The 16208-nt window shown below is 38.0% G+C and overlaps 1 protein-coding gene across 1 annotated transcript in view; it reads left to right on the plus strand.

Annotated features, from left to right (window-relative positions):
* The first annotated feature begins 251 nt into the window (after nucleotides 1-251).
* Ten-a (Tenascin accessory) overlaps nucleotides 252-16208 on the plus strand; it is a 505103-nt gene continuing 489146 nt past the window's right edge. The window contains exon 1 of the mRNA XM_064132440.1: nucleotides 252-321. The gene's annotated coding sequence lies outside the window, so the exon portion shown is untranslated. The remainder of the gene's footprint in view (nucleotides 322-16208) is intronic.

The following is a 16208-nucleotide window of genomic DNA, read 5'->3' on the forward strand; positions in this document are numbered from 1 at the left end:
AATTGTTTGTTGAGTCAGTTCCTCTGGCTTTGCAGTGATTTGTTTTTTTTTTTTTGGAAAATCAAACCGAAGGAGAATACTGCAATTCGTGATTGTGATAGATGCAATATTGCTGCGTTTTTCAGTGGCTGGCTATCAGTATTTTGTATGGTGATTAGTCGGCAGTGCGAATTTATCGCAATATCTATTTGTTAAACAGTGAACATAACGCGGCAAAGTGACTTCGACAAAGTGCAACTCCGACAAAACGACTCAACAACAGTATCCCCGTGACGTAATCGTCAGCATCAATGATAAGGGAAGTCCGGCGATCGAGTTGAGGTTCGTGCAAAGATCAAATAATTTTTATGTATTTAATTTTATTTATTTTTAACGGAATTTGTTGTAAAATCCTCGAAGAATTTGCCACTGGCCATCGCCCGAGGGCATTCAGCCAAATATTTTTCATTTCTGGATAAATTACAGACCCAGTGTCGATCTAATATCAATCCTTTTCATTGTTCCATCCACTTGTTCAGAATCACCCTCCCCCGACCCCCTCTGAGCTCTGACAGTGTTGCGAAAGGCTCTCACTCGACGATTAAAATCCGATTTGAGTTCGGGTACGATTTGATTTACTGTTCGCTGTACCTCCGGGGCCCTTCCCGGATTGAATATCAATTGTTGGGCAGGGGTTCTTTCCCCATGCTTCAACCACGTAGTCAGCAAAATTCTCCATGAAAAAGTGGATGAGCCTCTTCAACGGTTAGAATGAGTAATTAACGAGATTACTTCCCAGAAATTTCAATGATTTTGCCATTCAATCTGTTACAGTCACAATCTCCTCGTATTATTCGTCATAATTCCATCGGAGATATTTCAATGAATATTTTATTTCCTGCACCAGGAGGGGAGGGGGAATTCCGTGACGGTATTCAATGAACTTATTAAGGCCGTCATTTTCGAATAAAAAAGGAGTTATGGCAAAAATTTATCGTAATTTTGATTTAATTGTACGGTTTCATGTGACGTGTATTTTTTAAATGTATTTGTATCATTATTAGGGATGAAATAAAGATATTAAAAGGGGTGGGTTGTCTTTGCAACCCCAACCAGATCGAGAATTTGAATATCGCGTGAGGGAGTGAGCTAATCGAATTATAATTATGTTAAACCGTAATTGTTCACAATTATTTCCTCGACACCTGTTGAATGAATTCACTCCAGTGTTTTTGATTCTTGTAATTACAAGAATTTATTTATAATATGCGCGTTGTCAGTCAATTCTAGACATGAAATCCCGTGAATTTACATGATTGAGTTGAACTAAAATCACAAATTCCTCCCGGAGTGATTCATTTTCGTCCATTGAAAGCCCATTGCTACTTGAAAGAGGAAAAAATCGTGCTATTTATCGTAATGGCTGAATAATCTATCCATTTTCGATTCATTGGACATTTCGTTTCAATACAGTTAAACGATTTATACGCGTTTCGAGTACCAACGGAAGAGACGAGTGCAAATGCTATAATTTTGGTACTATCTGAACGTAAATGGTGCGGCGGTAGAGGGGATGCTGGGGGTGGAGGGGGCCGAGGAGGAGGAGGAAGGGAGGGATTATTGAAGGGGCGCAAATTGATGTGTGTGCGTTGTGTACGTGAAAATAGGGTAGAGTAGCTTTTCAGCATCTGAATTCCATTGCAAGCGTAGGAGCTATCAGATATGCCGTAAGCATACTTGCCCTCCAACCGTGGACGAAGAGAGAGTTTTAAAGCGCATCCGATCGTTGGGCATTAGCCGCAGCGTGCCACCACACTGCAAGCCCCATCTACCAACCCCCTCTCATTCCTCACCGAAAATGCCCCTGTCTCTTCTTTCCTCTTGGACTCGTTACATGCTTCGCTGGCTTGACGGTTTTTTTTTCCTCGTTTTTTTTCCAGCCAGTCGCACCCCGTCAGAGGAAGCTGCATGGGGGTGGGTGGGGGGTGGGGAGTGAGAGAGAGGGGTGGAAAGAGTTGCGGGTGAATTGATTATCGAGCCGCCTTGGCCCATGCCATCGGCCCGAGCGCACTCAGGATCGAATGCGTCTTGAGATCTGTTCGATTATAAATGACCGAATGCTAATTCGAAAATGGTAGTTAATGAATTTGGGGGGGGGGGGCAGGTTTTTTCTGGATTTTTAGGGATTTCGAGGGGAAGGTGGGAGAGGTGAGTGAAGGAGGATTATAATGGAAGAGCGTGAGAAGGTCCTCAAGATGCTCGCGGAGGCGGGTGAACATTATTTTTTGATCTCTGGGGGGTGAAAGTGATTTTTCGAGGTTAAGTTTTAGGGGGGAATTGTGGGGGAGGGAGAATTACGGGATAGGAACACGGAGGAGAGTATATGATCATATTTGTTTTGGGTAAACAAATGGCATAAGTTTGAATGGGAAAATGCGCGTTGAATTGTTGTCAGGAGAATGTTTAATTGATGAATTTGTGTTTTTCTGTCGGTGTATTGGTTTCGGAGAATTTATGGGGTTAGTTAGGGATATTGGGGTGTTTAGCGTAAGTTTCTGTTTGATTGAGAGGTTGATTATGTGATATGGTATTAATGGATTCGGAGGAATAAATACTAATGAATAAATAAATTGACTTTTACCAGAATTTTCCAATTTTTTGATTATTTTTAGAGAAAAATAAAAAGGACGTTGATCGTTCTGTTTTATTTTTCGGTAAAAATCTGAATTTTCAATGTCAAAATTCTCTGAAATTTCAGTGGAATTGAGAGAAGAGATAAATTTCGCGACTTCACCAGACGAAATTTAGACAAAATTGGTTGACAGAGTAGTGGAATCCAATAGCTTGCTGGTATTTCACTTTTTCCATTGATTTCCGATTTTCCAATAATGAGATGGTTAAATTCACCGGATTATTGTCTATGTGTCAAAATATACGGAGTTTTGCTTAGTATAATTCACGGTCGATTGAAGTTAATTCACATTTACAGCCAATATGATGTGGGGCAGCTGTTTTCCGTCATGCAAATGGGAGTGTCAGTTTCGAAAATGTGCCTTTTTACGATCAAAATAAAAACGTAAATTACGTTCAAATAAAACGTCTTTTATGTGTCACTATGGGTATTGCAGGTTTAAGGATGACCGGCCATGGAATAGCATTCAAATGGAGACGTATCCGTATAATCAATAAGGCCGTAACATTTTCCCACAAATTTTATTTGATCCACTTGCCTCTAATTGGTATACGCAGATGGGCCTTCGTGTCAATTTCATTCCATTAGCAAACACACTGAGGAGTCGTAAATTTATCTAATCGTAATAAAAGAGTATTTTACCATTTACTTGTGCTTAACTTGGGAAAAATAATAGTGTATTGCAGGCACAACGACAGTGTTGTTCACATATTGCAAAAATTATTTAGGATCTTCGGTAATTTATAGCATCATTCATTTCTTCGAGAGTAGCGAGTTTCACCCCGGATTAGAGATTAGAATCTTTAAGAAACAATTTAGACAATTTTGCTTATTAATTTTTGTAGGATCAAAATCAAGTTAAAGGATAAATGATTAATTTATTTTACGAAGGTTACAGAATAATATAAAATCAAACACAGTAAAAATTATCTTAGGAGGATGAGACGAATATCCTCACGCGTCCGCGGTCAGGTCACAACTTAAACTAAAAACACACTAAACTCATACCGCAGCTCACACCCGAAAATGCCCTGTCTTCTGTCCTTTTCTTCTATTGCGCGTTTTCTTCCCTGAGTCCTTAAACAATACAGGGTCTGTCCCATGAGTGATCCCACATGGCTGGACAACACTTCACCATTATCCTAGAAGAAATCCTCAAAACTCGAAACATAACTAACATAAATCTCTCATGTTCGAGACACGCGTCTCCATTTTCTCCCATTCCTTATTTTGAACAAATACATAAATTACACTAAAATCCTTACGTCTAAACAAATCTTAACGTCCACTAGAGTCATATTCTTTCACACGTGCACAAACATCTAATATAACAAAACACTCACTCATTCATTCTTTGTTTATTTCACACATTCCACATTTTTTTCAACATTTTTCACTCTTCAATATTTATGATTGAATTACATCCCCTATATCTGAACGTAACGTTATCCAAAAAAATGTTCCTCGCTCCGTGTGGACCTTTACTCACCTCATCACCGAGGTCAAAACAACCCTTACTCGCCAATTATATCACAGAAAATTTAGTTTTCCCTTCTCTCAAAATACTCCTCCCAACTGTCACTCTATTTCGGAAATTTTCTTCCTCACAACAGTTCAATTCAAAAATTCATTTAAATTTATGTGACAATCTTCTCACTGAAACATTCAACAATATTCAACAATCAAAACTAATCAATTTTATAGTTGTGATCTTCAAAAATATTTTGAAATCGTACAAAAATAACTCGAAGTCATCGAGTTGCTGAATGAAATAATAAAATTTTTTAAAAACAGCAAAATAGATGCCCAATTTCCAAAATAAACTCGTAAAAAAATTCGACACACAGTATCGATCCAATGAGGAATCGTCGATACATCCTGGACATCTCAGCTTTCAATTTTTCCCCTCATTGATGTTTTTTTTTCTCCACCGAATGCACTCTCCATGTTACATCAAGGAGATCACGCGTTCGAGTAACGTAATCCCTTCGTCGATGTTTCAGTATCGAAAGACGCCTTGACAAGCCCCCTCTCAGCTCCGGAAGATCCATTACTTTCTGTAATATCCGTTTGTCGAAACATACAAACTCGATTTCACGTGAACTTCTAGTCTAAGTACAATGGCACTGGCATCACAAGAGCACAACGTATTTGATACGTGTATTTCTTCACGAAAGCCAGAGTGAGGCCTTGTACTATATTCGGTCTTTCACTCGTCATCTCTATCTCGGCGGACCTTCTCCATTATTCAATACCCATTAATCTTAATGGGTTTCGCGGTCGCTTCAACACGTACCGTCCCTGGGATCCTCGACAATGGAGGCTTTCGTCTCGACAATTTAGCCATAGTAAATGTTAAGCACATCACTTTGTTCTGATGTTATATATATTTCGTTAACTGAATTTATGATATTTGTCAGGGAGGAGATATTTCATCCCAATGAAAATTCATTATTAAATCATTGGTGGAGGGGGGCTCTGGCTACGGCAGTTGGTCGCTATTTTATGTCATGAAGATTTACGAGTGATGCTTGTAATAATTAATGTGTGATAATACAATAAATTGCACTGCATCTGCAACAATAAATCAATTAAAATATTATATTAATGTTAATTAAACAGACTTCCTTCGAAATAAAGTAGTTGTGGGGGTGCAGCGCTTGGTCCTTGATTCGGATGTTCCGTGCTATTGTTGGATCCTTGTTTAATTATGTCGGGTATATTTCTAGAATGTGGTAAGTCTCTGTTTTCAGAGCCGAGGAATTCGATGGTGAAGTGGTTAAGCGAGATAAATTGACACATCGCTCAATCGAGTTTTTGAACGATACCGTCGAATCTAAGAGAGATAGCGAAATCTTTGTCATGGCATTTATTGTAGCTTTTAATTCACTCATTAAAAAAGGTACCTATTAAAATTTCGCTATCTCTTCTAGATTTCGAGATATTCATTGAAAACTGGTCGATAGTCAGAAGTGGCTTATCCCGATTCACCACTTCGCTACTAAATTTATGAATTAATGGATTGATAAATCATTTATACATTAATTTATTCATGAACAATTATTCATTGATTATCCCAGAGCTCAGCCAAGTGGTACAAAATCCAATTTTTCTGTTTTAAAAAGGATGTGAACCATAAGACTAAAATTTTTCGCAGTTAATAGACAAATTATAGTTGATTTGTGTCCACAACTGAGTCCAATTAATTATAATCATGACTCCTAACATTCTTGTGACTATTAAAATAGTCACGAAGTGATGAACTCATGATATCAAACGTTCATTTCGGTTCTCATAGACCAACTAAATGACTGAAAAAATCAATGATTGAAATATTCTCCAGTTGCGAAATTATGTTCGATTTTCGAAAGGTGATCTCCGATTTTTAATCTGTGAAATGTAGGGCAGCCTTTATCGGTGACTCCTATCATTGGAGGGTATACTGATGCCCTAGGAATCCCTTGAAAAGGTACGTCAGTTACTCGATCAGCACTGGACCGATAAAAGTTTCTCACTTTTCCCACGTATCCTACCACGATATACCGAACTCCTGATAGCATGACGTTGGCTTTTCCACTGGATAGCACTTCATGGCTTTTCCTCAATTCTCACTCGCCAGACGTTATTACGAGAAAAAAAAACGAAAATAGGGTAGAATAAGACACCCTGAAAACACTCGAGCAGTTAAGCCGCGTTATCAAATTTCTACAGTGTGGGCTTACGTGAAAAGAAAAAAATAATTGAATCAAATATATTTCATTATATTTTATACTTGATTTGAGTATAAAATATATTTTATTCAAGTAAAACCTATTTTGCTTGACTTAACAATATCATCATTTTTATTGTGAATATATTGGGTAGAGAATCATAATATATTGGATTTTCAATTAACATCGATGAAATAATTTTTCCACGCTTGTATTGTCTATTATGAATAGATTGAATAACATAAAAACGTTTATTGTCAATATGTGCACTCAATTACTAATAAATTATTGAAAAATTTCCAATGATTTGTCACTAAAAGCTTTTACAATTCATTCATTCATTATATTCGTAGTTGTTTGTGGTTTTGTCCATTTATTGCCAATTTAACTCTGCGCCCTTAATGAGTCTTAATAATCATTCCACTAAATTCAGTGATCCACAAAAAAATGATAAAAAAAAAAGGATTTTGTCGAGGAATCGTGACATTGAAAACGGTATCAAGAGGCTTATGAGGCTCTACGGTTCCTCTGGTTATTAGGAATCAAAATCCATTACAGCCATCTTGTGATCCTTTTCAACGTCGAAGTGTTCGATATTTTGTCGTCAGTTGTATATGCAAAGTATGTAAAAAAATCCACTTTTCGACACTTCGTCTTCGCCTCTGCTTCGGATCATTTTATCAATCTCCCCCAGCCCTATAACCACTTTGCCCACAAGTATTGAACACTATCTCCCAATACAATGTGCGAAAAACTCCGGTTTTCACACGTTCCGAGTGCGTAAAATTTCACTTTACGCATAGGATATAAATAAAAATATACGAAAATCGAGTATAAAATATAGTTAAACCAAATTTAAACTTATTTAACCACTAACTTAATCACGTGTAAAATATACTTGATTGAAGTATTATTTTTATCAATATCCGTTTCCCTGATATTTTCCAAATTTTTCGTAGTTTGTTCACGATGGTAACTGTCAATTGTCACCTGTCATTTCAATTCACTACAGTTCACTAGCATCATTCGTCCAATACCCATTAATTTTAATGATGACTGTGGTCAGTTTAGCACGCTTCCGATTTATACTAGTTGAGGTGGTTCTCACTATTGAATATGTGGACTGGGGTGAAGAGGGGGAGGGGATGGCTGAGGTATTATATATCGTGTTGACACTCGAGCGAGTACATTCCCGATGCAAATCCGAGATTATATTATTACCCCGTCCGGTTTTTCCTTTCCCTCATTAATGAAGGAAAGAGCGAATGAATTATTCAATCAATTGTGTCGTTTCAGGATTAATTATGAGGTATTTCATAGCAGAAAATGAGAGAATTATCAATCATGTAAAGGTATATTCAATTAGCATATTCATGTTTTGGAAATGGAGATGGAAGGATTAAATTTTCGAACATTCGTGTGTTGTGAACTCGAATGAATTCAGTTTTATTTCAGAAAAGAGTTTCATCCGGTTGCGTAATGGATAAATTTGATTGATATTAGATAGACTGAGGCGAAAATATCGTAGATTTTATGAAATCTGTCTTATTGGATAGATATTTTTCGTATAAAAATAGAACTCTATGGTTTCAACGTTTTGATTGAAGCGAGACGAGATCGAGTAGTCGAGTCAACGAATAGTCGCACCGTTTCACTGAATTCTTCTCTCAGTCTAATTAATAAAGGAACGTTTATTATTATTTATTCCATCATTGAGTAATACTCCACACCGTATATTATTATAGTTACTCAAGATTATAACCGCCATGATCATGTTCAGAATAATACAATTAACATCATGCAAAATTAATCAGAATTGTCTAGTAAGTACTAGTAAAGTCTAGTAAAATCATTTCGATAAAAATTATTGTGGTACCTTACAATCTCGGCACAAACTGCAGGTCTGAGAAAAATTACTATGAGACTGCTGCAACATTTACCATGACGAAGTGCAACGTCGGTAATAATCCGCTATATTCGGTGGTCATCATTAGCTATCACAATGAGTTACCGGAAAATTACTGTATGGTACAGTATGAAATGAAGGAGGACTCAATACAATCAGCTGACCTACATAGGAATTTTTGAAAGATTCCTACCATTTTTTGATTTAACCTCAAATACAAAATGATAGATCTTCATATTTCATAGTGCCGTTCAGTAAATTTTACCAAGCCCTATATCATTAACTACAAAATTTACGGTATTGATAGGAATTTTTATGTGTTAATAAAACACATTTCAGTATTCTAACATGTTGCACCTCGATTCTAGTGCCCAGCACAGTAATTTTTCATAGACTTTTTTCTCCGTTTCCAAAATTCAAAAAATAAACGTCTCTCTAAACTAAATCGAGATATGGCAATACCCTTTTTTTCTCAGTGTATCCTTTGGGTCAGTGTTATTAGACTCGATGTGTAGAGAAAAATCCATTTAGTAGAACAGCATGATAAAAATATTATCCAACTCATCTGACTATAATTGGAGCCGAAGGCAAGATGGAGCCTCGTCTCATGATACTGTTTCGTGTCGAGGAACTTAAAAGCCCCCATTTTCGTGGTGTTGGGCAATAGAAAATTAATATACACATCTCACCATGAACAACACATCACCCTCTCCCACATGCTTGCCATCCTCGCCTTCGTCTCGAAAAGCAATCTTAGATGTGGGGGACGGGTATCTGTTTTCCAAGGCTCAGACCTGTAATGTACTGTCATCACCTAATGACATTGCGTCACGCTACTGCAATAAAACTTCTCTAACGCATGGGAGGTATGGAAACCGCGGTGAAGCTAACACATGCAATCTTACGAGGCCGAAAACTTTTCTTCGGCCGAGTGAGGAACAAAATTTTCCTTCATAAGATGCGTAAACGGTGTTCGTTGGAAAAGAAGAGAACAAACTTCTCAGGATGAGATAATGTTTAAGATATGGAGATGTGTAGGCACATTATTCATTTCTGTGATAGATTTTTTAAATTGTTAGTTCTAGCATTTTGCGATACATTTGTGGAAAATGTGGAATTATTTAGTGCTCTCAACGTGACTTCTGTCATTGTACTTCAGCCAATCAATTTGGAATTTACTGCGATCATGATTGGAAATACTAGAGCCGTCAATGGGGCTTGAAATGACTCTTTATGTTGATAAAATTATCGGTTTGATTATTGGTTGACGCAATTATTGGTTTGATTGCTACAGTAGACATTCCTCAAATTATCGCATGTAATGTTGCCCCCATTATCGCGGATAATGTTAGGAAAATAATGTCAGCGAATGCTGTGATATTTAGATAACTATTGAACAATTCCATGGCTCATTAAATATTCAAATTCTATTGTCAATGGCTTATAGTCATACCATGCAGTGGGGTCAGTGAATTGAAGGGGAAAAAATAGGTCAAGTTTGCAAAGCTTTGATGCGTGAAAAATCCTATATAATTTTGTCATTATTGTAATATTCAGTTTTTTTAATCGCAATGGAAATTCCCTGATATGTCATACGATAACCCGACTACAAATAACATTCAGATGGTCTTGGTCTGGATCAGTTTTAGATCCAACACTTGTCTGGATTTTCTGAACTTTCTGAATTTTTAGAGCTCATCTCATCCTGATCAGTCAAAGTTGTTAAAATTAGATATAACACTCGAGTTCCAAGTGAAATAAAAAATACTAGAGTTCAACTTCGAGAGGATGTTTTAAAATATTCATCAGTTGAGAATCTAATCGTAGTATCTCAGGTTATTCTTGAAATTATGAGCGTTTTACCTCTCCTTTAAATTCAGAAGAGACTGAATGCGCACTCCACGGGCCCATTTTGTATTTCCCGCCTCGAGTGTGAACATTTCACCATTAGATTGATCAATGAGGAAAAAGTGTTAAACCTGGAGTGGCCTGATGACCTATGAGACTAAATTAATTAATGGACTTGTGCTTGTTTGAATAAGATTATCTTGAATGTTTAGAAATGTCTGAAATGTCGACTAATATAGAAAGAGAGGAAAATCTGATCATTTGTATAGTTTTATTTCAATAGAAATTACTGTGCTCCCTTACAATCTCGGCGTAAATTCGGGGCCTGAGAAAAATCAATATGAGACCAGAAACAGCTCAACCAATCACCGCCTTAGTCCCCCCGGATTTGAATTCCTATTCCGGATGCGCACTGTCCCAATATTTAATTTCCGAGCAGTCAATCAAATCCTATGATTTATAATTTCTTTCGTCGCTCCGAACCCGCTGAATTGTGTATGTACCAGCCCCAAATACACGCCGACAATTCTCCCCGGGTTATTCCTCCTGAAATTATGAAAAGCACTGGAAGGTGGGATATTCCAGTAGAAACTATGGAAAACTATAAACTTTCGTTAGTAGAATTCGCGACTGGCGAGGTGCACCCAAGGATTCTCAGCATGGCTTTGGCAGAAGACAAAGCTAGTGTGGAACGAGGGAATGAACGCTCCGGGGATGAGACTGTAGAAGGGGGACGGTGAGTGGTGAAATTATGAGGGGGTGGGTAGGCATCGTATAAATTGATGAGAGCTCCACACCAGGTGGCACGTGGACGAAAACGTTACGTGAAAAGCAAGCACGATACTCACATTATCAAATTAATTTTATCGTTATCAACCAAATTATGATTCTCCTTTGTCAATTGCAGAGAAGTCTACGTTCAATTATTCTACTTGCATGTGACAAGTAGAGACTGTTGTATAATACAGTCTATTTTTTGCAGACAAAAGACTATTGTGAGGGTGGAAATGAGGAAATTTACCGTGACATCATTGAGAATAAGGCCATTTCAACTGAAATTCTATACCTTTGGAATTGTTCATTAACCCCTCGTGTCCGGTCCCCATTAAATCTATTAATAGTTCGGTTGAGAATTAATTGTCTATGTGATATAACGTGTTATTTTTCTCCAACGTTCGAGGATTATTTGGAATTCCAGATGAGAAGTCAGATCATTGGCGAGGGGGGAGGCTACAATTAATTGATTTTTTGGGCACTTTTCCAATCGTTTTTGGTTCTGGAGTCATTTTTCATCGGTCATATGGACTATGTAGGGGAGTGGGGTTTGATCTTTGAGGGATTTAGCGGGGAATTGGAGACTCAGATGGTGAAATTTTGGAGGGGGGACTTCCCGGATTGATTTCAGAGGCCCGATAGTGGGTCAATGGATATTATTAATTTATTTACAGGTGTTGGTATTTTTGTCGGAAGGAGTAATCTCGCAGTTCATTCACTGATTACGGAATCGACTGGGAAATTTGATGGGACAGTATTGTAATTTGTCCCGCGAAAATTAGGACATGTTTTCACTCATTGAAATTTAGTTTTTTTTTTCAAAATTCAAAACCGGGCACCAATCCTAATGTATTAATTCGCGGCAACTCGTTACCCCGATTTCCCTGATGTTAGGAATTCTCCAGCAATAATGAAATCGTTATTCCCATCTACATTAACAATATTTTCCATCAAACCGTGAATTCCTAAAGAAATAAATTTTACAAATTGCACTAGAACCGCAAATTACTACAAAATTTCAAAAAGAGATCCTCACAATCCCCTATAGTTTTTCTCTATCACCCAAATCGAAATAAGACCTTAACGAATATAATATCAGAACCTAATTACAAATAAAAAATAATGATCATAAAATAATGCATTCGAATCCTCAAAATGCCCCAAAGAAATATCATTTCGATTTATCCAACGAACCGTGATAGGCCATAAGAAACGTATGTTTGACTTTTCATCGAAAAACCTCTTTCTTTCAATTCCGAGAATCAACCCCGATCATGATAAAACGAATAGGACTTGATAACATAGATGGTGCCACTGATAGTTGAGCTTGGATAGGTGAAATTGAAGGTGCGAGGTGAACCAAAAGTACATGTACGTTTCGTGCTACTGCTAGATTGGTGGTAAGTCTTTCCCATGGGGTTGAAGAAGGGGTGGGGGTGGGGGGTAGGGACAACTGAAAGGAAGTCTCAACGTTGTCGTTGTTGTCGCTCTCTCTAAGCCGACTATATATATTCCACCTCAGCGATGAGATCTTTAGTTTGTGTATCCAGTCCCACTGGTGAATTACGGCCAGTTTGATTACGACACGCTAGCTCCACTTTGAAAATGGCTGTAGATAGATACACTAGCATTGTGGGCCCGGGGGTGGGTGGTGAGGGAGGGAGAATGAGGCTTTATACGCAAATTCATGGCGATTAGCGAGAGTGCCGTTAGAACATGGCTACAATCAAGACGAATGGCTGTGACAATATTCTAATCTGAGTTTCGATTTTATGCTATTAAAAATCACATTATTCCGGTGCTATTGTTCATGACTATAGTCTAGGGTGCAATTTTGTACGTGGGGAGAAAAATTTTGAGAATAAAAACACGGAATTAAAATGAAAGATCATTGAAAAATGATTTATTCTCTGATCGGGCTGGAGTATAGCTGTTAATATTTGAGGATTTTGATTTTTTTTAATGTGTTGACTGAAGGAAAAAAATTCCACGTACTCAGAAGGGTCTGAAGTAAATTTAGCCAAATCGAGAATTTTTGTTTGATGATTTAAGTGGACTGTGCTAATAATAACTCTTTTTTTTAACTTCTCATTTCCAGGTTTATCTCCACCTCCCAAAAAAAAATCACCAAATGTCATTGTCAATTAGTCCGTCATGTAGAACGATGAACTATGATATTAATTGGTGAAATCAAAACTTACGTACTTCAATGTACAACATGTTCCAGACAAATATTCACTCATAATTTCCTTCTCTCTTTCATCCCGTCATGGTTTGAGTAATTGAAACTCTCGGGAATTGTAAACCAAAGGTACCAAAAATAATTCCATATCAAAAGCTATCTGATATTACACCGATTACAACCTCTGTACGTATGTAATCTGCTGTAAAATGGGAATAGTTCTTCTGTACAAAAATAATTGCTCTGGAAAACAATCACGAATGAGAGAATGGAATATAAAAAGCCGGCCAGATTTAATGATGTTTCCGTATTTTCAGTATTGTTGTATTGTATTCATACACAAAAAAAAATATTCACGTGATGTATGTCTGACCCAACAGCATCCGCGACTATTAAAAATATTGCCCCGCTCCATTGTTCCAAGTTCCGCAATTCATTCAAAAATTTACCTCACAAATATGCCAATATTCCCATCAAACAGGAAACCAAATTGATGATGCAAATCTCTAACAACCCCCCATCCCCCTCAAAAAATGATTTCTAATTCCCCCGAAATAATCTCCAACGTGAAAAAAGAATTTCCGAATTAATCCCGATGTGTATCGAGTACAAGAATAACGAGATACCCTCGAGGGACGATACTCGCGAGAAAGCTACAGCGGGGGATTTAACGAGACTATGAAAATATACGACAGAATCAGGCCAGGCAAATGCTATTATATATACTCAACCCGTTGGCCATCCACCGAATGCAAAAGTTTTCAGTGCATTCTGTATCACGAGAGGACTTACCATTAATTTTGTGAGCCAATAAAAAAAAAACTACCAAATGCACCTGTTAATATCCCTAATGCGCCAGTTGATGTATAAAAATCCTTGGAGTATAATCACAGCAACGATGAAAGATGTCACTTGAATATTAACAGGAATTCCTGAACATGAACCAGGTAAAAATAACCATGAATAACTATTGGTTCCATAGCCAGACTCACTCTAAAAATGGCAGAGCTGGTGTGGTACCATGAAACCAATCTGGGTGACATTGTCAAATCAATCTTCACCCAAGATGGTTTTATCTTGTCCATCAAGCCTGGCCCAGTCTGCCAGCCCCAAACTGCCCCAGTTAAGGGCCCAAATTCACAACAACCAAATCTAATTCCGATTCTGCTCATTTGTTCCTGTCCACCTAGAGAGACTCTTTCGAAAAAATGCCCAGACACAAAAAATGATACATCAAACATATTCGCAAGAGCCCCAGTATAGCAATATAAGCATGAAAAGCGTCACCCTATTCCCATCATCCCTCTCTCCCACAGATTAATTTGAGAAAGCTTCGTCTGAGGGATCAATAATTCCCGAGGATGGGATTCGTTAGTGCTTTTCAGGCAATGTGTTGCCCTGTGCACACACCTGAATTCATAAAAAGCCAAGTAGAGACACTCTTTTGGATCTTTCCCCCGACAAACACCGTTTATATTCATTTCCGTGACATTTCCAACGTGTGTGTCTTATTTTCAGTTGTCCCATTCCATGTTTCTCTATCTCACACACTCTTTCTGCCATCCAACTTCACTGACTAACCGTCCATTTCCACCGTGAACACGCACACTCGTGTATCGTTAAGACTGCTATTCCTTACACCCCCTATATTTTCTTTTCCATGTCACATCCCCACTACCACCAGTGCACGCACAGGGGTGTAGCGACGAATGTCCGTGTTATCATGGTTGTGTTGGTCGAGCTTATGACACAGAGTAGCTGGTGGGCTCATAATTCCCACCCCCTTCGTATGTAGGCCAGTGCTGTGGGTTAAGGAGAGACAGGGCAGAGGGTAAACTGCCCTCACCCCATTCCAACCCAAGACTACGCCCGACTTCCTGCAGGATAGATCACCGTACAAACACCTAGGCGATAAGCCTTACTCACATACACAAATCCCTCTCACGTCTCTCTTATCCACCAGACCACTGGCTTTTTAGACTTACTACGGTGTTCATGCGTGAGGGGTTGGGAAGGGTATCAAAAGTTTTAACGTCTTTTTGGCCCGGGATTATTATACTGGGAACTATCGATTTGACAGGAATAATGGAAGAGATTCTTTCAGCTAGTGATGTTCTATTTAGAGTGATAAAACGACGTTCAATGCTGACATTATTTTGGGGTTTTTTGGACGCTAGTGCTTGGAAACCACTTATGGACTTAGCAGTGGAAAAATGAATGGGGGAGAAAAATTATGTGCCAAGGATTTAAATAAATTTTCCGGGAATGATGAATACGTGTTCGGATTGGTTTGCGGGGGGTGTTTCGTGTTATCGGGAGGAAATCGCAAATTCCTCGGAGGGGGAAGTAGAGATTGGGGGGTAGACAGAGGGTGGGTGAAGAAAGAAGGGTCTAATTGAGAGTTGTAGATACAAAACACTTTTGTAACACAGCTCCAGGGAAAGCTCGTACTTTGGGGGGTGATGAGCGGGGACAGTGATTGCTTTTCACACGAGGACGGAAAGTACTTACTTTGCTTCCTTGGCAGGTGAGCAATTATTTTGAAAGTTGAAGTCCTGGGATTTTTTGGCAATTTTAATTCTGATAATAGACATGTTAAATATTCGTGAATATATTCTTTAACAGGAAAGAAAATCCTTATTTAGAACTCCATTACTCAATTTCTTGGCAAAAGCAATTAGAGTGCATGCACTTGCAAACACAATTCCTCACGTAGTCACCCGAGCATCTGAGTTTCTTTTTGTACGGGAACCGAAATATTCAGTAAAAATTACGGAACTCAAACTTCACTAATCGATTGCGAAATTGAATGGGAAATTTTACGTGACAGTATCGCAATATTCCACAGATGATTCATCTAAAATTTATGAAACTTTCAGGATAAATTTTGTGACAATTTCGTTGAACTTCCTACTACCCTTCACTTCAAAATTACGAAAAATATACGTAATTTTTATTGAATATTTCTCTTCGTGTTTCCAAAACTAGTTACGGAGTCTGCAAGTATTGAAAAAATTGAAATGAGGGCGAAAAATGTCACGTGAAAGCTTTGACAAACTTCTCAATATGAATACGTATTTACCTCATTTTTTTCACACGAGTTTTTATCTCACCCAT

The sequence above is a fragment of the Diachasmimorpha longicaudata genome, chromosome 1, assembly GCF_034640455.1.
Source record: "Diachasmimorpha longicaudata isolate KC_UGA_2023 chromosome 1, iyDiaLong2, whole genome shotgun sequence".
Taxonomy (NCBI): Eukaryota; Metazoa; Arthropoda; class Insecta; order Hymenoptera; family Braconidae; genus Diachasmimorpha; species Diachasmimorpha longicaudata.